This window comes from Triticum dicoccoides, chromosome 2B (genome assembly GCF_002162155.2).
Source record: "Triticum dicoccoides isolate Atlit2015 ecotype Zavitan chromosome 2B, WEW_v2.0, whole genome shotgun sequence".
NCBI classification, from domain to species: domain Eukaryota; kingdom Viridiplantae; phylum Streptophyta; class Magnoliopsida; order Poales; family Poaceae; genus Triticum; species Triticum dicoccoides.
Window position 1 is genome coordinate 676,714,954 of NC_041383.1, and position 22,834 is coordinate 676,737,787.

The following is a 22,834-nucleotide window of genomic DNA, read 5'->3' on the forward strand; positions in this document are numbered from 1 at the left end:
GTCCATTCGCATCTTACTTGCCTATGCTAATCATCATGATATCACCTTGTACCAAATGGACATTAAAAGTGCTTTTCTAAATGGTGAAATAGAGGAGGAAGTTTATGTTAAGCAACCTCCCGGCTTTGTCAATCCTAAGAAACCCAATCATGTTTACAAACTTCACAAAGCTCTTTATGGTCTTAAACAAGGTCCTAGAGCGTGGTATAAATGCTTGACCAAGTTCCTCATTGAAAAAGGCTTTGAAATTGGGAAAATTGATTCCACACTTTTTACTAAAAGGGTTAATGGACAACTATTTGTGTGTCAAATCTATGTTGATGATATTATATTTGGTTCAACTAACCCTCATTTTAGTGAAAAGTTTGGGAAGCTAATGTCGGAGAAGTTTGAGATGTCTATGATGAGTGAACTCAAATTCTTTCTTGGGTTGCAAATCAAGCAAACTAAGGAAGGTACTTTTGTTTCTCAAACGAAGTACACCAAGGACTTATTCAAGAAGTTCAATATGCAAGAATGCAAAGGTATGTCTACACCCATGCCTACTAGTGGACATCTTGACTTGACCAAAGATGGTGAACCGGTTGATCAAAAGGTTTATCGCTCGATGATTGGTTCATTGTTATATCTATGTGCTTCACGTCCCGATATCATGCTAAGTGTGTGCATGTGTGCATGATATCAAGCTGCTCCTAAAGAATGTCATCTTAAGGCCGTGAAAAGGATAGTGAGATACTTAATCCATACACCAAATTTTGGCATTTGGTATCCCAAGAGGGCCTCTTTCGATCTTGTTGGCTACTTCGACTCGGACTATGCCGGAGACAAGGTTGATAGAAAGTCCACTTCGGGTACTTGTCAATTTCTTGGTAGATCTCTTGTGTCTTGGTCCTCCAAGAAACAAAACTCGGTATCCTTATCCACCGCCGAAGCGGAATACATTGCCACTGGTTCATGTTGTGCTCAATTACTTTGGATGACCCAAACTCTTAAAGATTATGGGATATATGTGAAACATGTTCCATTACTTTGTGACAATGAAAGTGCTATCAAAATTGGTCATAATCCCGTACAACATTCTCGAACTAAGCATATTGAAGTTAGTCATCATTTCATTCGAGATCATGTTGCTAAGGGTGACATTGATCTTAAGCATGTTCGCACCGAAAAGCAATTAGCAGATATATTCACTAAACCTCTTGATGATAAAGTGTTTTGCATGTTGAGAGGAGAATTGAACATCATTGATGCTTCAAACTTGGAGTAGAAACTCCATTGGATACATGCAAGACATGAGCTTATGACTAATCCTTGATATTTCTCTTATGATGAAAATCTTGTGTCTTGGATATATTTGTATCTTGCGTGTTATCTAACCCATGTAGGTACTTGGTTGAATCAAATTCCATGAGATTGTAACCTACTCATATCTTGAGCAATCTCTACATCACCAAGTCTCTACACAATGGTGGTTGAAGACAAGGAAGCACGAAACCATTCAAACATATCCTTTGACAAATTCTATGTTGACCTTCATGATTGTCATTTTTGGATACACAAGTGCTCTTTCGTGCAAGAACTAACCCATGTAGGTAGATGGACTCAAATTCCAAGTGGTGCTCCCAACTCTTGATGAGCTACATCAACCTTGAGCAACCCACATAAGTTCAACTACATATTCAACACCACCAACCAAGGTATGCTATTCCATCTTAGAGAAGCTTTACTCCGAGTCATGAGCTAAAGTAACTCGACAAGATGTGAATACATCAAGATACTTAAACGGAAAATGGTAACCCCATTTTGAGCTTAAACGAGGAGTATGACCTATGATCAAGTGATCTCACTTGACTCCTAAGTCAATATACTCTAACATAGGTGACTTTGTCGCCGACCATCTCTAGATGAAGTTCTCTTGTGTTCTTTTCTGTGTTTTTGCATTTGTCTCATGCATATTTGTTTCCCTTAAAAAAAAACTTCATCTAGATTTCTTTCGGTTTGCTCTGCATTTTCTGCATCCAATTCATTGCATATCATTCGGTAAATTCCTTGCAAATCTTTGTGAGATCTTACTAGTCTAGTGAGATGAGGTGACAAGTGTTTTCTCTGTGATGAACTCGGTTTCACCGACTTGTTGTTTTCGGTCTAACCGAATCCTTTCGGTACAACCAAAGCATACTACTCGGTGCCACCGATTTCACAACAGGAAAAACAGTTTGCCACTTATTCTGTGTTTCTTCTGATCCAGCTCCACTCAATGAATCTTGTCCTCTACAAGCATCACCTTTTTATCAGTGCTTTGTGTTGTGACTCAAGGATCAAACCCTTCTTGGAAATTGATGTCAAAGGGGGAGAGAGAGATCACATCAAAGCTTATCACTTAGAGAGATCACATCAGAGAGGGATAGTATCACCTCCTCAGGGGGAGAAAGAGATCTCCAGGGGGAGAGAATACTCAAGTAGAAAGTATTTCTCAAGGATCCCAGATGCTTGGTGTTCAAGAGGAGAGATTCCACATGTCTTATTGAGGGGAAAAGACATGTTCATATGTGCTTATTTGCATTAGTGTGCATTAGCTCTGTTCATTTATATCTTTCAGCTCTGATTTTCTGTTCCCTATCTTCTCCCAGTATCCCATGCTAGATTCAGGGGGAGCAAGACATCTAAGGGAAAGAAATCATTTAAATTCATTGCATATCTTTACTCTTGGGGACATGTCTAATCCAATGTGGTACTTAGTACTCACTCTCTACATGTCATCCCAGCCTTGGTATTCTTGTGGTTTCTTCTGTTTGCTCTGGCTAGTAAATGTACCTGTGTTATCTAACCTTGTTTATGCAGGTTCATTCCACCCTAAGCCAACTCAAGACTACAAGGTAAGTATATGCATCACAATCATGTGTATGAGGAATTCTTGCTGATGTACATACTGTTTGCAAGAAGGACTCATGGGCATGAAGGTATTTTCTTTAATATTCTTTGCTCTGATGCATATGGCCAAGATACATGTAACACTTTGCCTATTCTGTCATGGTTATGCTCTCACATGCTTCTATATTCCATATTCACATGATTGCATACATGTAGGGGGAGCCTATGCTTGTTACATGTCTTTCCAAAGCTTTATTTGCTACTCTTTATATCTCTATCTAAAGCTTTGATGTATGTTGTCATCAATTACCAAAAAAGGGGAGATTGAAAGCACAAGTGCTCCCTAGGTGGTTTTGGTAATTAATGTCAACATATCTCTTGTTGGACTAACACTTTTATCTAGTATGTTTTAGATAAGTTCAACAATGGAGTGGCATGGACTAAAGGATGTGGGAACTCCTTCAAGATGCAAAGGACAAAGGATTGGCTCAAGCTTCAAGCTCAAGACTCTTCATTTTATATTTTAGTGATCCAAGATCACATTGAGTCTATAGGAAAAGCCAATACTATCAAGGAGGGATGAGGTGTTGCTTAATGAGTTTCTTGCTCCACAGTGCTTAGTGATATGCTCCAAAACCCTCAACTACTTTCCCACTTCCACATATATGTCCTAAACCTAAAGTCAAACTCGGCCCCACCGATTCTTTCTATCCGGCGCCACCGAGTTTTGATGTCATAGCCACTGCCACAAACCCTAGGCAAATCGGTCTCACCGATAGGGATCTCGGTCTCACCGAGATGGGATTGTAATCTCTCTGTGTATGTCCATTACCAAAATCGGTCTCACCGAGTTTGAGCAATCGGTACTACCGAGATTACAATGCAAACTCTTTGGTCAACTTATTACCAAAATCGGTTCCACCGAGTTTGAGTAATCGGTCCCACCGAGTTTGCCTGACCAACTCTCTAGTTAGCTAATTACCAAAATCGGTCTCACCGAGTTGTGTAATTGGTCTCACCGAGATTACATTATGCCCTAACCCTAACCATATCGGTCCTACCGAGTTGCATATCGGTCCCACCAAAAACCCTAACGGTCGCTAGGTTTACTAAATCGGTCCGACCGAGTTTGTTGATTCGGTCCCACCGAGTTTGGTAAATTGTGTGTAACGGTTAGATTTTGTGTGGAGGCTATATATACCCCTCCACCTCCTCTTCATTCGTGGAGAGAGCCATCAGAACAAGCTTACACTTCCAGCATCCTATTTCTGAGAGCGAACTACCTACTCATGTGTTGAGGCCAAGATATTCCATTCCTACCATATGAATCTTGATCTCTAGCCTTCCCCAAGTTGCTTTCCACTCAAATCTTCTTTCCACCAGATCCAAATCCTATGAGAGAGAGTTGAGTGTTGGGGAGACTATCATTTGAAGCACAAGAGCAAGGAGTTCATCATCAACGCACCATTTGTTACTTCTTGGAGAGTGGTGTCTCCTAGATTGGCTAGGTGTCACTTGGGAGCCTCCGACAAGATTGTGGAGTTGAACCAAGGAGTTTGTAAGGGCAAGGAGATCGCCTACTTCGTGAAGATCTACCGCTAGTGAGGCAAGTCCTTCGTGGGCGACGGCCATGGTGGGATAGACAAGGTTGCTTCTTCATGGACCCTTCGTGGGTGGAGCCCTCCGTGGACTCGCACAACCGTTACCCTTCGTGGGTTGAAGTCTCCATCAACGTGGATGTATGATAGCACCACCTATCGGAACCATGCCAAAAACATCCGTGTGTCCAATTGCGTTTGAATCCTCCAAAATCCTTCCCTTTACATTCTTGCAAGTTGCATGCTTTACTTTGTGCTGCTCATATACTCTTTGCATGCTTGCTTGCTATATGTTGTGAATGTTAAACTTGTGCCTAAACTCCACTTAAACCTAAAGAAGTTAAAAACTGCAACTTTGGTACTTAGTGTCTAATCGCCCCCCTCTAGACACCTCTTCTCAAGGTCCTACAACAACCTGCCCGACTATTGGGTTGGGGGGGGGCAGTCCCTCCTATTCCTCGGCGGCAGACAGCCGCCTCGTGAGACGATGTGAACGGCGAGGGAGAGGACGGCGGGGAAGTGTCGTCGGGCCAACTGTTTTTCTCCTCTTGTAGTTGGGTTCGGTCAATGAAGACTCCATGGGTCGATCTGGTACGACACCCTCACAAACGGCACCCTGTAGATGCTCGATCCTTCAATCTCTAGTGGATGCTCCATCTAGGATCGATACTCCCACCACCGCTGCCTCACGATCGGATTCGGTGAATTTGTTTGCTCCATGGCCCAGAGGAGCAGCACTATGTACTCCTGCGCGACTCCCTCCGGGAGTATCGCCGCCTTTTCGCTCTATTACAGATATTTGCCCATGGATGTCACCGTTGCCACTAGTTGGTCCTTGTTGTCAAACCAAGACTGTATCTCCAAAGCTAGCTTCACAGGGTCACCGTCTGTGATCCTCACATATCGGTTGTACTCCTCCATCGATCTACTTCTCCATAGCACCTTCACTCGCCGGCGGTAGTTTTTGAAGGGAAGAGGAGAGGAGTAGTGCTGGTTTTGGATTAGAATGGGAGAGGAGCGACGCTGGTTTTGGATTGGAACAGGAGAGGAGGGGCGGTGGTTTTGAAATGGAAGAGGAGAGGAGCGACGCTGGATTTAGATTGGAACAGGAGAGGAGCGGCGGTGGTTTAAGAGGAGAAGAGCGAAAGAGCGTCGCTGGTCTTGGAAGTATTTTTTTGTTTTGCGTATTTTGGGTCAAAGTTTGACCATGTTTGGTTCGTATCTGAATGTACTTTCAAATTATATTATTTTTGCAACGTATAACATATATTTTATTTGCAAAAATCATGGTCAATTATGACCCAGAATAAAAGGGAGACTAGTTCACGCTTACAATCAGTGTGACAGCTAATGAAAATCATGCTTACAATCAGTCTCCGAGTACTACGCCAATCACCCTTAAATAGCTCCGGACCTTTGGGTCAAACTTGTGACACTGTGTAAAAATAAAGAAAAATAGATTGGTGCTTCTTTCAGAAAAGAGTACTCCCTAGAAAACTACCAATATAAGCTACTAGTATTTGGTTAGAGGATTTGCTGCCGAGAAAGATACGTCCACAGAGAGCGCCACACATCCCACTGGTGGTGGTGGATGCCAATGCGTGCATGGAGCATGGTTGGTGTCAGTAATTTTTACTTGGCACACCTTGCACTCTGCATATATGCCGGTTCCATCCGTACATTTGTGCAGTTCCACCAAAATGCAGTTGAATAACCCTGTTTGCATAGATAATGAAAAAGCGTGATTACATTATAGTGGCACTAGTTGATGAAACACGCAAAATAAATAGAAGAAAATATTGCGATAGTATCATAGTATGCCATGCTGTTAGGGCGAGATGGGCCCTGCGACGGCTCATACGGTACGCCACGCCTCATACTGGAAATCGTCCCAAGTCTCCCCGATACACCTTCTGCCAGTGATGAACATCAGTGTACAGCGGTAGTACAAGGAGGGGCCTTGAGACATTCAAATCTCTATTTTTGTGCAGATTAACTAAAATTAAGCACCCCAGTTTGCAGAAACGCTTAAACATTAACAATGGGACTACTTGATGAAATATACATTAACAAAGAGAAGCACTTTCTTTATCTACATTGGAAATGAAATGATAGAGAGGACACTCGCTCTATTTTAACTGTATTATTACTTCATTTTATCAGTGACACTAGGGTCGAGCAGGTGGCAAACGAAGTGTACCGTGCGTCGCAAGGATGAAGGCCGGGGGTGCTTAGACTGGGATGCTGAAGCTGGCTCTTTCAGTCTCTATCTTCCCCCTGATGTTTCTGTGGTAGCATTTGGGTTGTAATCCAAACTTGGTCGAGCTGGTGCTGTGTCCCCCTACCTGCCTAGCTTATGTGGTGAACTTGTCTCCTGCTAGTACTCAGTCTGTTCTAGCAGTAGTTGCATAATTACCCGTTTACACTGAGATGTTGTCGGATAATGGTTCTCTATGGTTGGGTTTCTTTAATGAAATCAGAGGGAACCCCCTCTTTCGATATATAAAAAAATAGTGGCACTAGCAGTGCCAAAACATTGCCTCAAATTAATAGTGCCACTAGATTAAGGTGCAAAATAATAACATTACTGCTTTATCATGGCAGTGCCAAAATAGTAGCACAAGAGCAGGATCAACATGCAGGATCTTTGGCAACGGTCAGACCAAAAAGGAATGTACCTCATGATGAGAACCATATCTGCAGTCAACGCCATCGTAGAAGGGATGACACCAGTCACCAACATGGATGATTCAATTCATGGGAACATTTTGGTGCAGTTCACCTAAAATGAAGCAATGTCCCATGAGCTAGTAGCTTCTTCTTCTTCTTTTTTTAAGAAAAGGGCTCCAGCCCCGGTTCCATTTCCATCAGAAAACGAAACCCATAGAGCTTCTTCTTTATTAGTTGCAATAAAATTGAGCAACATCAAGGTTGGTCATGAAGCTCCTGGAATGTTCAACTATAATTTGGATATCATTTGTGCAGTTCAACTAAGATCAAGCGTGAAATGTATATCTCTGTTTGCACAAAAAAGGTGGAAAGGAGGGTGACTAACAGGTGATGAAACATGCATCAAATGAAAAAAGCATGTTCCTTATCTGAATGGCAATCGTACAAGGACAGTAGCAATTTCTAGCAGCATTGCTAGATATTAGTGTGGGCATTAGGATTAACTATGACAACCATTAAATACGACATTACATTAATGGTTCCATTGCTTCATTTTACCAGCAACATTACATTAACAACTGCTACAGAGTCGGTATTTTGGCACGGGAGAGTAGGTGGACCAGGACAGTTGCATATCTAACGAAAAGAAGCAACTTATCTTAATGGGAAATTTAGGAGGACATGAAAAAAGTGCCATTGATTCATATTACTGGAGGCATTACATTGAAAACAACATTGGTTTAACGGGTCCTTACTTTTAACAGTGCGGCTGCTACATTTTACCAGTGGCATTACATAAGAGCGGCTCGGGGCAACAAACATCAGAAGCTGGGTTGGTCCCATTTTTGTTTGGTATATAGCCACCTTATACTGTGTGAGGCTAGCAAATCTAGTGCTGGACTTACTATGTTGACTTGTTCCCCAGTTCCCACTTTCTTTCCTTTTTCAACCAATAGACCGGGTTTATATTGAGTTTGTACTGTGTTCCCTTTATTTCTCTATTAGACCTAGAGACCAGTTGGATAACCAGTCTCTGCTACTTTTCGCCCCCATTATTTCCTCTTTCGACCAAGTCCTAGATTCAGGTAACAAATCTTCCCCCACCCCCACCCCTTCCTTCCTTGTTTGAACCAAGTAGTACTAGATTCGAGTGCATGAACTAGTTTTGCCTCTTAATAGTAAAAAATTAGGTGGTTTTCGAACAACCGATTGATCCTATCTATGAGGGGGCCTGAGAAATAGTAAAAGATACAAATGCAACGACGTTAGGAGCTCGGGAAGTAGAGCAAGGCCGGTTTCAAAGGAAGTTATACCTGAGGGTCACCGGGATGTCACTAGGTGGGCGGCGGGAGGCTGGATCTGCCCACACTACATCAGCGAGGAAGAAGGGGTGGGAGGCCCTCCCTCGCCAGCGATGCTTGGGAGAGAACGGCAAGGCATGCTGATCGAGACGCGCAGGCAGTGGGTAAGAGCCGTCACCGAGGATGACCGCATGAATGTTGCACCTTCTCACCTTCCCTGGCAAAGAGGATCCGTCTGGATCTGTGACCAGAGATGAGCAGAGAGAGAGAGAGTGTGTGGCCACCGCTGTCGTGTTTAGATCTGGAGAGGACGAGACAGTGTGAAGAGAGCAACACTAGCAAGCAAGCGTGGAGGCTCCTGCCTATATAGTGGAGTACTAGTTTTCTTTTGTCTACCGGCCGGAGCCGGCTTGACCTCGGCAATGACTGTCGAGAAGTCTTCATGCACGTGCCCCGGAGGCGCAGTTGTCGTCATTTTGATCTAAAGCACCGGATTACAACATATAACACGAAAAAATCCACATGACAAGAAATCATAACCTCACTGCCCAAAGGAGACAAGATGAATCCCGATGAACAAACTAGATGAGGATCAAAGCTCAAATTAAAGATAAACTCATAGAAAAGGGGTCCGTTGATAGATGTCCTAATTAACATAGCCGGCTTGACCTAGATGGCAGCCGAGTAGTCTTCGTGCATGTGCCCCCAATGACTAGCCCAACTCAGTTGTTGCTGTTTAACCCTCCCAGTGATCCGAAGCACATGATACCTAATTTTGTGAGATGACAAGAAACCTTTTTTTAGATTTCTCACCAGAACTATAGCCCTATACAACACAGCCTGCACGATATGTAGACGATAGCCAATCCAGGCGTGTCTGCTGGAGTCTGGTCACATGCATGGACGAACTGATCTTCCGTGTCTTGCAGGGATCATCCACGTACCAACGTATGTACTCCTACAACACTTCTCTAGTAGTACTATCGCTCGTCTCTCTCTTCTATTAACTCACCCGACTTGCGGGGCCGGGGAGTGTGCCTATGGTCGGTTCTCAATTGCAGTCCAACATGTGTGTGCAAACATAATATGACGCGCGTTCCATTCGGAGAGCGGCGTGCCAGACCGACCGACCGTGTGGGGTGCGACGCGAACACGACGGGCGTGTTGTATACTTCGTACATGTGTACCGCTGTTTTCTTAAGGCTTTGCTCCATGGTGCAATCCATGGATACAAAATTAGTATACTGTACTATTTAAAAGTCGAGGGCGGGTATTTTCCTGCGCGGTAGGCGGGGCAGTTCCGGCTAGTCGGTTCGACAGAGACGCGAGAATATAAGGGAGTAGGCTGCTGCAAATGTAGGGCTGTGTGATTTGACAGCAAGTTACTGCTCGACAGGTGGGGCCCCATGATTTGACTTGCCATTATCATTTTAACTGCGGTGCTCCGACCGGCGTGAGTCTCCCTATTCCTGACCACCTCCATACAGGTACCTCTCCTAATGCTCCACCATGTAGAGGCTGGCTCTTGCATAAGAGCCCACTCCTCCACTTTTTCCTTGCCTCTTTCCTCCACATATGCAAAAATGCCATGTAAAGCGGGCTCATAGCCCACTATTGTACTCCCTCCGTTCCAAAATAGTCATCTATTTTGGAACGGATGGAGTACTTACTTGCTCCTATAGGTGCTAAGCTTGCCACATAGGCATAAAGTCTGATGTGGCAAGTTAATTCAGAAGAGAGAGACTAGTTTGGTGACCCAAGGAAGAAACGGTGCTAAGCGCGTGTACCTAGGTGAAAAGAAAATTTTGAGTCTATAGTTAATTAAATGAAGCAAACTTAGCAACAAAAAACTAAGCACCTATGCATTGGGGACCTGATTGCTAAGCCATTTAATGCCCTTAGCACCTCATCTAAGCACCATTTCATTGAAAGAGGTCACTCCTTGGCAAATGCAATAAATACTACGAAGAAAGAGATAGAGAGAAATAAAAAATGCTCTTATAGCCAACCTTATAGCTAACCTTGTTGTAGTACGAGTGACTAAGTGATGACCATGTATGACATGCCAACATCAGATAGCCTAATGCACCGTGTTAAATCTCCAAGGGCGCGACCGCGTGAGCCAGGCGACGGTCGTGGTAGGCGGCGCGACCATGATATGGGCTGCTGGTAGCCCTTGGATCTGAGATCAAATGGTCACATGCTAAGTTGCTAAAAATTTGCAGAATAACCCTCTAGGATAGGATATTCACCCATAGGTCTAGAATCACGACATGCAACCGTTCGATCTCAGATCCAAGGGCTCTCGGAAGCCCGTGTCATGGGAGAATGGAAAGCTTCGTATCACCTGTAATTTTCCCGACGCTTGACATGACATCGAAATCCATTTAACTGGGCGTCGAGTAGACATGACATCTAATTGGGCCCCATAGCACTGTGCATGAATCCATTTATCCAGCAGGCAAGCCACTACCCTGCCGTTCGCACGCCCCACTCAGCATTTTTACAATCAAAAAACCGCTGGCAGTTCACTCCTACTCGTCCTCAGACGTCCTTTAATATTATGGCAGTTCGCTCCTAGTCATCCCGTCCTTGCACATTACAACAGTTCCACTAATCCTAACCCACCTCCCAATTTCATGGCGTCCCAAATCTCCATGATCGACGATGAGTACAAGGTTAGAACCATCACCAGCGATGAGTTTGACGTCATCTACACCCGTTCTTCCGCGACGGTGAAAGGATGCCTTGCTCGCTTCAGTCACATGTTCGAAAACTCAAATGATGAGTGGGTCGCTGGGCTAGATGTTGAGTACACCACAGTCCTGGGACAAGAGAAGGATCTAAAGGAGGAAGAGAAGAAGAAGCCCGCCGTGATCCAGGTTTGCGTGCATGACTTATGCTTGGTTTACCACATATGCCATGCCGACATTGAGTGCGAGGAATTTAAGAACTTCCTTAGGGGCGGCCTAGTCAAATTCGTTACTGTAGACTTTACGAACGACAAAAGATTCCTGGGTCGGATAGGCCTCGTTGTAGGCAACCCCTTCAACCTCCAGAAGAATCGGCTGCTGCCCTCCCGTGGTCAGCCTTCAATGCTGACCCTAGCAGGAGCCATGGTTCATCCTTCATACGGTAAACTAGAGAAACCTCCATACACGTTTCATCGTCATGCATGGCAGTGGAATGTACTAGATATAGACCACATCCACTACACTGCAATGGATGGCTACCTTTGTTTCAATATCTACAAGTCCCCATTCTTGACCACCTCCATACAGGTACCTCTCCCAATGCTCCACCATGTAGAGGCTGGCTCTTGCATGAGAGCCCACTCCTCCACTTTTTCCTTGCCTCTTTCCTCCACATATGCAAAAATGCCCTGTAAAGCAGGCTTATAGCCCACTATTGTACTCCCTCCGTTCCAAAATAGTCATATATTTTGGAACGGATGGAGTACTTACTTGCTCCTACAGGTGCTAAGCTTGCCACATAGGCATAAAGTCTGATGTGGCAAGTTAATTCAGAAGAGAGAGACTAGTTTGGTGACCCAAGGAAGAAACGGTGCTAAGCGCGTGTACCTAGGTGAAAAGACAATTTTGAGTCTATAGTTAATTAAATGAAGCAAACTTAGCAACAAAAAACTAAGCACCTATGCATTGGGGACTTGATTGCTAAGCCATTTAACGCCCTTAGCACCTCATCTAAGCACCATTTCATTGAAAGAGGTCACTCCTTGGCAAATACAATGAACACTACGAAGAAAGAGATAGAGAGAAGTAAAAAATACTCTTATAGCCAACCTTATAGCTAACCTTGTTGTAGTACAAGTGACTAAGTGATGACTATGTATGACATGCCAACATCAGATAGCCTAACGCACAGTGTTAAATCTCCAAGGGCGCGACCGCGCGAGCCAGGCGACGGTCGTGGTAGGCGGCGCGACCATGATATGGGCTGCTGGCAGCCCTTGGATCTGAGATCGAACGGTCGCATGCTAAATTGCTAAAAATTTGCAGAATAACCCTCTAGGATAGGATATTCACCCATAGGTCTAGAATCACGCCATGCAACCGTTCGATCTCATATCCAATGGCTCTCGGAAGCCCGTATCATGGGAGAATGGAAAGCTTCATATCACATGTAATTTTCCCGATGCTTGACATGACATCGAAAGCCATTTAATTGGGCGTCGAGTCGACTTGACATCTAATTGGGCCCCCATAGCACTATGCATGAATGCATTTATCCAGCAGGCAAGCCACTACCCTGTCGTTCGCACGCCCCACTCAGCATTTTTACAATCGAAAAACCGTTGGCAGTTCGCTCCTACTTGTCCCCGGACGTCCTTTAACATTATGGCAGTTCGCTCCTAGTCGTCCCGTCCTTTCACATTATGGCAGTTCCACTAATCCTAACCCTCCTCTCAAATTCATGGCATCCCAAATCTCCATGATCGGCGGTGAGTACAAGGGTAGAACCATCACCTGCGATGAGTTTGACATCATCTACACCCGTTCTTTCGCGACGGTGAAAGGATGCCTTGCTCGCTTCAGTCACATGTTCGAAAACTAAAATGTTGAGTGGGTCGCTGGGCTAGATGTTGAGTACACCACAGTCCTGGGACAAGAGAAGGATCTAAAGGAGGAAGAGAAGAAGAAGCCCGCCATGATCCCGGTTTGCGTGCATGACTTATGCTTGGTTTACCACATATGCCATGCCGACGTTGAGTGCAAGGAATTTAAGAACTTCCTCAGGGGCGGCCTAGTCAAATTCGTTACTGTAGACTTTACGAACGACAAAAGATTCCTGGGTCGGATAGGCCTCGTTGTAGGCAACCCCTTCAACCTCTAGAAGAATTGTCTGCTGCCCTCCCCTGGTCAGCCTTCAATGCTGACCCTGACAGGAGCCATGGTTCATCCTTCATATGGTAAATTAGAGAAACCTCCATACACATTTCATCGTCATGCATGGCAGTGGAATGTACTAGATATAGACCACATCCACTATGCTGCAATGGATGGCTACCTTTGTTTCAATATCTACAAGGGTTGGATGAAGAGCAAGAGCCAAGTGTGCGGTTCAAGCAAAGAAGTATCGGCCAAGAGGAAGAGGGACAAGGACGAAGTCGAGGACGTGGACGAGGACTCTGAGTAAGGTGGCAGTGTCGTTGCTCATGTTGGTTCTAATGCAGTGTCTACCGGATTAGTTGCATAGTTTAATTTCAGGTGTGCTTAGTTTAATTTGAGGGGTGTGTTGTGCTGAGCCCCCAGCAGAACTATGTTATGTTTCTTTTCGTTATATTTCGTACATTTCATCTTTTAGTTGGTATAGTACTACCACTTGTTTCTTCACATTATATACATACAATATATATGGCCAACATCATATAGCCAGCAGTTTAGTTGTCAAAGAATTTCAGGCTGCTTAGTTTTGTCAAAGAATTCCAGGGTGCTTAGTTTTATTTGAGGGCTGTGTTGTGCTGGACACCATTAACTTATCATTGTGAGAACCGGCTTATTTTTGTCATGTAACATGGTCAACGGGTTTGATGTGAAAATAATAATGTCTAATGGCATTTCTGAGCAAACATCTAACTTAAGGATGTCATTTTTAGATATCTAATTGCATTTTTAGGAGGCATCTCACGGATCGATGTCATTTTTTGAGTAGTTGTAACTTCTAATGGCAAAACTGAGTAGTGATACACAACTAGTGGCATAAATAATAAGAACCCAAGAATTAAATAGGTATGCTAATTTCTTTATTTCTCTATACCTTTGTGTGCGAAACAATATACGCTACCTCCCCCCAGATTTTCTTTACAGAGGCAACATAGAACTATATGAGTGCCCTGTTAAAAATTGGAATTATTCCGGGTTTGTTTGGCCTTTTTTATACATTAATTGAGTTTCTGGTCATTTAATGTGCATAATTCAAATTTGAACTACAAGCACATGCTCTAGTGCACCAAAGTTGATTGAAAAATCACATGTGTGTCCTCGGGTGAATTTCTAGGTCCCATGCAAGAAATGGGAATGAAATTCAAACATCTAGGCATCGTGGCTCGGCCGAGAACATTGAGAAGCTTGGTTTTAAAATTCTTGTAAATCCAAAACACGCCTCAAGATCATGAAACTTGGGCATGGTGTCATGTCATGGTAATACCATGCCGTGGTAAAAAAATTTGCAGAATAGGAACAAGTTTTGGTATAAGTTTCTTGCAAACCGGAGCTTCTCTCAAGAAGGCTCGTGGTTCTGAGAGGGAACGTGTCACCTTTGTGTGCATAATTCAAATTTTAAACACAAGCACATGCTCTAGTGCACCAAAGCTGGTTGAAAAATCACATGTGTGTCCTCGGGTAAATTTCTAGGTACCATGCCAGAAATGGGAATGAAATTCAAACATCTGGGCGTCATGGCTCGGCTGGAAACATTGAGAAACTTGGTTTTTTAATTCCTGTAAATCCAAAACAAGCATGAAAATCATGAAACTTGGCTTGGTGTCATGACATGGCACAAACATGCTGTGGTAATTTTGTTGTCCGACTTGCGAAGGCACACACATTAACAATCAACAAAGTCATTTTGGAACAAGTGCTGTCACGTTACAATCAGAAACACAAGTATTATTGAAACCGTGGGCGTTCTATTTACCATTTACGTGCCGCCACGCGTCCCCTTTTTTTATTAGCTAGGAGGCGCCATGCAGGGTAGCTATTTGAGTACGGGAGGCGTGCGCTCAGACCCCTGCGCGTGCTTGTCAGGAGGAGAGCCCTTTGACCTTCATCTGCCATCCACCTCTCTCCCAAGGTATCCACTAATGGAGCCCGAGCCTCTGTTTAATGGCATGGCAATGTCTCACTCGACTGAGATTTAAGAGAGAAAAAAGAAAATCTGAAAAGAAAATTTTGCACGGATCTTGATGTAAGATCCGACGGACCTATATAGCATCTACCGCGACTTATAGCAAGACTGATGAATATATATAAGGATGACGAGAGTGGATAATAATTGTCTTACATAATTAGGAAGATAATTAAAAAAGCCACATGCGGCTACGCCCGAAATACACAAGGGCAAAAGAAGAAGGAAGACGCATACAACGATATGGCTCGCTGATATCTACTTTCTTTATGCGTTGCAGGTCGCAGAGACAAGTTCTCGTGGTGGGCGATGATCTCTTTCATCAGTTTCATGTCCTTAGTATGCTGCTTGGAAGCATCCATGGATTCCTCCACCAGCCTGTTGCGCTCGATGCGGAGCATGGCATTCTCATCCATAAGTTTCTTGATGATGACACCCATCCTCTGCAACAAGGCAGTGGTCTCCTCCTCCAGCTTCGCCCTTCCAGCGATCTTCGCCCTCAGCAGGTCACGCTCGCCCCGAAGCTTCGCATTGCCCTCCCCTAGTTGCCGGATGACGCCGGTAGCCTCGTCCTGCAACCTCGCCCAGTCGGAGATCTGATCCATCTGGCTATGGACCATCGCATGCATGCACCTGTAAGAGTCCTCGCCTGCCCGCAAGAAATTTTCCCAGGCCGCCGCGGCGCGGCAGGACCTCCGTGCTGCTTCCGCAGTGCGGTGGGACATCTTTGCTGCTTCCGCGGTGTGGCCGGACCAGTCTGCTACATCAACGGCGCGACGGGACCTCCGTGCTGCTTCAGCGGCACGGCGAGACCTCTGTGCTGCTACTGCTGCGCGGCTAGACATGTCGGCTGCTTTCACGGTGAGGCGGGCCATCTCTCATGCTTCCTCTTCCATGCTCACCTCTCCCTGGTGGAAATCTCTCGACCTAGAACTCACGCTGGCCATGGCTTGATTGACTTGATTGTTTTTTGTGGATGAGGAGTTGAGGCAGAATGTGCAGTCATCTTAGCATAGTAGTATTTATAACCGAGTACTACTAATATGCTCCTAAGTGGGAAACCTTTTAGGTTGTGATCGGTGTGAACAGGTTTGCAATTAAATATAGCGTGGTAGTAGTAGTAATTTGGAATGTGACGAGACGCGCTCAAAATTTATTGACGGTTCTAGTTTCAAAGTGCGACACTATTCCCAGATGGTGTAACGTCGGCACGTTTTATCGGTCGTGGTGTATCATATGTACTGCTGTGTACGTGCAAAAACTGGCACCGTCAGATACATATCTTATGCTTGGCCTTCGACAGGAATAGCCTCGTGGCGAGCTATAGACTTGTGTTTTTTTCAGACGCATTACACCTATCTCTCGGGACTTCTCGCACGCACCATCACTGCTCCCTAGGTCAATGCCACCCACATACACTTGTACTTTGAGAAGAGGTGCATGCACGCACTCGTCCTCTCTCACACACACATCTGTAGCTACGAATTGTAGTGTTCTCAACCATCCGATTGGCTCTATCATAGGTTTCACGTTGCTCCTTGGCCTTGAGATTGAGAAGTTTAAAACACGGAAGCTAAGATGGAGGCGCGAGGTTTTGGTTAATGTATAGGACGCACACGGAACCAACATGACATGAGCTTCGTCTGCCTGGTGCACATGCAGTCAGGTGAGTTGTCCAAGTATAGACACAACCAGGCCCTCGTTGGTATCCGCGCCTCGACTTTGACTGGTCATAGTGGAGAGTAACATAGACTAGTTACTAGTCTATGTTACTAGTACCTTCATAGTGGGTAGTGTCATATAGTATATGCATAATTTGGCGACGAGCGCTCTCTATATGTACCACCTTTTTTCTTTAATTTCATCTTGTTAGTTTTGCTCCATGGCGCAATCCATCGGTACTACTGTACAAATGTATACATTTTTTAAAAGGCTAGAGGGCGGGGTAGTCTAGCTTGGTCCTTTTCACGAGAGGCGAGGGCCTTTGTGATTTGATGGCTCATTATTGCTGGAAGGCGGGGCCTTGTGATTTGACTGCTCGTATAAATGTGCCGATGACCTGAGGAGGAGCAAAGAACCGTGTGGTATACTCAAGTTTTCCACTGGAGTAGTACTACGACGGAGGAGCACGAAACATGGCAGCCCAGTGCCATATGGCGATAAAAAATGATCTAATTTGCTAGTCATCTCATTGTTAGCATTGTTCTATTCATGCCTCGCAAAGAACGTGACACGTGCAGCGAAACACCCGAAGCAAAAGAAGAAACACAGGAGCAAAAGAAGAAGGAAGATTATCACCCCAAACGATCTAATTTGCCGCAGAGTCGGAACTGCTTCTCCATCGCCTCCACGACCTCCATCTCCTTGCGCATCTCCTCCGCCATCTTCTTCATTCTGTCCATGATGCAGGATTTCTCGACGCGAGCCTTCATCATCTGTTCCATGGCCGCATTACGTACCTTGACAGCAGCCGGGTGCTCGATGTGGAGCTTCGCCAACTCTTCCTTCTGTTCCATGACGAGGGCCTGCAGCATCTTCATCGAGGAACTACTACTCTCATGAAGCTTCTCCCAGCCGGCGTTCTTCTCCTTCAGCAGGTCGAGCTCGTGGCAGAGCTTTGCCTTGTCCTCCTGAAGTTGCAAGATTTTGCCGGTCGCCTTCTTCTCCGAGGCAATGCTCTTCTTCAGTAGCATCACCAAGCCGGCGGTCAACTCCCCCTGCTTATTGAGCTCAGCGGGCATGTCGTCGAGGCTCTCCTTCAGCAGCTCCACCAAGCCATGGATGAACTCCTTCTGCTTATTGAGGTGCTGATTGAGCTGATCGGGCATGCCGTCGGGGGATAACGACTCCAACGCTGCCAGCTCGGCATGTTCGCCTCCGTGGCTAGGGCGCTCCTGGGAGCCATCGCCAGCCCGTGAGAGATCTTTCGAGGTCTCTACATGGCGGCGAGCCCTCTCATTTTTTTCCGCAGCCTTGGTTGTCGCTCCCTTGTTACGAGTAGTTCTAGACCTAGAGCTCTGCGCACCGGACATGGCAAGGACGGACAAAGAAGAAGCACTTATGAGGAGGAAAGGTAGAGTAATTTTCCATTAGGTAGTTCCCCTTTTTATAACCTAAGTACTAGCACTAGTACTAATACCTGCATAGTGGGAACACGTTCAGGTTTGGTACGTACTAGTAGGTGTGAGTAGGCTTGCACTTAATTGTAGCACTAGTACTTTCGAATGTGATGGGAACAAGGTAAAGATAAATTGATGGGTTTTGGTTTTGAGGCCCGAAACGGCTCCCGATGAGTTTAGTGGAACATAAATTTCAAGTAGACTACACTGCTCAGATGCGTAAATATTATGTTATTGTCAAAAATTGGCACAAAATACGAAGGAGACTAATAGAAGTACTACTAGCAACCCATGATTTAACTACTCGCATGCGCGCAGTGGAGTAGTAATGTCTTTCTTCCGCCCTCACGCCCACTCAATTTGCATGCGCTGTATTAATTGACCATCAATGAAGTGAAGGACTTTACACGCGTCAAATTATCACATGGGGTGGATCTTGGTACAAAATTGCGTCCGCCCGTGTACTCGCGTGTGCGTGCGAGGGAATGAGTGCGTGCGTGGCATGGGCGCACATCTTCACTTCGTGCATGTATCGCCAGTGTGGCTCAGGGAGGACAAGTACATTCTTCTGGAACTAGCAGCACGTCACTGTGATCAATCCACACAAGGATGTCGCACAACGCCTCCACATGTGCCACGTGGCTTCATGAACTGTAATAGAGACATTGTGTAGCGTGCCATTGTGTTTTGCACATACTCGAAGTACTAGTAAGGTACATGTGCATTGCACACGTCAGATTTTGCAACCAAATTATGAATAAATACCACACTATAGCATGTAAGCTCTGAGTCCTATATGCCTGATGTAGACCTTCGTTTAATTCTTATAGTTCATCTCATTCAAAATCAATTAGTTTTTATAAAAAACCTAGGGCCTCTTTGATTCGTAGGATTTCCAAAATGCGGGAATAGGAAAAACATGGGATTAGAGTGGAATGTCGTCTTGAATCCTACAGGATTGTACGAGTGTTTGATTCTGCATAGAAAAAACGCAGAATTCTTTCAAAGAGGTTTGAGTGGACGGGATGTTTCCTATGAAATCTAGTGCAAATGAATCATATGAAAAAATTCCTATGGTTTACAATCCTACGAATCAAACAACCAAGATAGGAAAAATTCCTAAGGATAAGAATCCTCCAAAATTCCTTTGAGAATCCTTTGAATCAAAGAAGCCCTTAATCTATTTTATGATTCATGGCATTGTGCGTTGTAAAGCATAAAGTAAAAACAAATAATGGCAATTCAACTAGAAAAAAAGTTTGGGCAGTTATCATACGGAAGATTCTAGAACAAAGGAGAACCACTGTTGTTTTGAGATTTGTGCATTATGCTTAAGTTCAACCATGGAGTCTGCTAGATTGCACATGTGGCAAAATCCGGTGGGGGCTAGAAGATGGTGCGAGGGGCTGAGTGGAGGAAGACTATGAAGGAGTGCACAACTGCGAGATCGATATTTAGAGAGAGAGGACAAGAATGTGTGCTGTTGCCTGCAGTGGCAGAGCCATGAAAAATGTCCCATGAGCCAGGGGGGCAAGCATTGCTAATCCTTTGCGAGGAGGGCCAATTCATCAACTTAAACCATTTTTACCAGCAATTGTCTAATGATCACATTCATATTAGCCTCGATATATAGTGATGTTAGGGGGGGGCATGGCCCTTGCTGCCCCTGTCTTCGCCATTGTGCGCGCATCTGAGAGATGAAGCGGAAGGCATGGATGATGAGAGGGGGGCGTTGGATATATAATTAATGTGGGTGTATTAGCTATGTATGTAATCCTATATAGAGAGGTATAGATTGATCGATGTGGACGTGGGAAAGAGGGTGAGACCTCACTGGATATATGGATTGATCGGTTTATGCCGAAAACTATGAAAGACCTAGCTAGCTATACACACACACACATAGAGGAACATTGATCGTTGCGCATGCACGTGAGAGATAAAGAATGCCCCATATGATGGAGAGGGGTATGTGTGTGTGTGTGTGTGCCTTCATGGGAGACCGACCTGAAGAAAAAGATTGCATGTGTGCGATGGATAATGCCGACTGGTAGTGTGTGTGCATGCATGCACGAGAGAAAGTTAGTGGTACAATTATAAAGAGAAGACCAATGTGTGGGTGTAAAATACTAGGTGAGGTCATACTTAATGTAAAGTTGAATTCAAATATTTGAATAAGAGATCATGATGTTTGAAACCCATGCATGCATGAATATAATGGAGATCTGCACGGTGTGGTTTGGAAACGAGCATGTTGTAATGTATACACACTGAACAAGGTCAGACTGGTTTGAATTTGAGATACCGATGGCAGACATCGTTTGGCCACATTGCATCCGTGCATGGACGCACTATTCTAATTGGATATGATGGGTGGCTTTTGCATCACATATCTATATCTATACCCCTATATATATTATATTATATATTTTTTATATAGTGTGTGGATAACTTTAACTTTGAAATATGGTTGTTGATGAGGCCAATACGATGGTGCAGAGCTGGCAAATTTGAGCACTACTGGCCGTTGGATATCATCTAGATTCCACCAGATTTTGCCACATGAACAATCTAGAAGACTCTATGGTTGAACTTAAGCATAATGCACAAACCTTAAAACACAAGCACTTCTTCTTTGTTCTAGAATCTTCCGTATCAGAATTGCCCAAATGTTTTTCTACATGATTTGTTTTACTTTATGCCTTACAACACACAATTCCATTAATCTTAAAATAGATTAGCTTTCTTATAAAAACTAGATGATTTTGAATGAAATAAACTATAAGAATTAAACGAACGTCTACATCATGCATATATGACTCAAAGCTTACATGCTATAATATGGTATTTATTCATAATTTGGTTGCCAAATCTCATGCGTGCAATGCACGTGTACCTTACTAGTCTAAATGGTGTCTGTGTGTGTGTTGTGCGTGTTAAACACATTGTACGTATGTAAGTGCATCTAGTGCCCCTTAGTGATTTTGGTGTATTGAAGACTTATAGGTTAAGAGACTGATGCGTTTGTGAGTGTACACTGGTCTATAAGTCTATGAGGAATGTGATATTTACAGAGAAAGTCGACCCCTAAAAATGAAGTTCTTCGACTGAAGACTTTGGATTTCTGAAGACTTTGAAAGTGAAGAAATTGGTGTGACCCTGAAGACTTGGAAATCATTTGAGGAACATGAAGCGTGAAGACTTTGTTTTCATAGTTTCATTTTCTCTTTCTTGAGTCATAGGAAACACCGTACTGTTAAAGGGGGTCGAGGAAATACTAAGGAAAAATTTCCATGTGATGCTCAACTCAAAATCCTACACCTACCAATCCCTTCGAGTGAAGCCATTGGAAATCTCATATAGTTCAGTCAATTTCTTCAGTGACAGAGACGAAGTTCTTCTGGTCGCTGAGGAATTTGTTCTGACTGAGGAGTTAGGAATTCGCCAGTGCGGATTGCCTACACAGTGAGGAACATGATAGCCCTGAGGAATTTGAGTGTCAAAATTCCGACCGTTGTTGTGCTACGCGCCAGCTGTCCCAAAATATCTACCCACCTAACTCATATCATTGAAGGGCATTTATGTCTTATCATGTCGGGCTGCTCCCTAGGCTATAAATAGCCGCCCCTACAACCACTAGCTGGTTGGCTGCTCCGAGAGAAACTGACACTTGTCATTTGAGAGCATCCCATCCTCCGAGGACTTTGAGCGAAAATCATCAAGTGAGGAAAACCCAAACCCAAACACCTTCAAACCCAAAGTGATTGAGCATCACTGAAGAGATTGATCCTGCGTGGATCCGATGCTTGTTACCTTTGAAGACTGTGCTTCTTCCAGACGGTTAGGCGTCAAGGTCTAGAGCATCCAAGAGGAATTGTGGATCGCCGAGTGACCGAGTTTGTGAAGGTTCGGAAGTCACCTGAAGACTTACCACGAGTGATTGGGCGAGGTCTATGTGACTTTAGTTGAAGGAGAATATGGTGAGGACTGTGTGTCCGGGACTGTGTGTCCTTTGGTTTAAATACCTAGCTGCTCCAACCAGATGTACAACTAAGATAGCAGTTGGAACTGGTCTACCAAATCATTGTCTTCACCAAGCTTACTGGTTCTATTTCCTCAACTCTTTCATTTCCTCATTTCACTTGTTTTGTGCTTGTTCATATTTGTTTGAAGGCTTTGACTGAAGACTTTCTCAATTTCCTCACTTCAATTTCTTCAGTCTGTTCGTCTCCATCTTGTGTTATCCTGTGCTTACGCTTTCTGTACTCTGTGCTTGTCTTCATTTCATCATGATGACTATGCTTGTGTTCTACCATGTTTACTTTTGAGTACTCATTCTGATGCAAGTATTTCTTCGCTTAGGAATTTCCTCACCCTGAAATTCCTCAGTGAAGAATTCATAAAAATC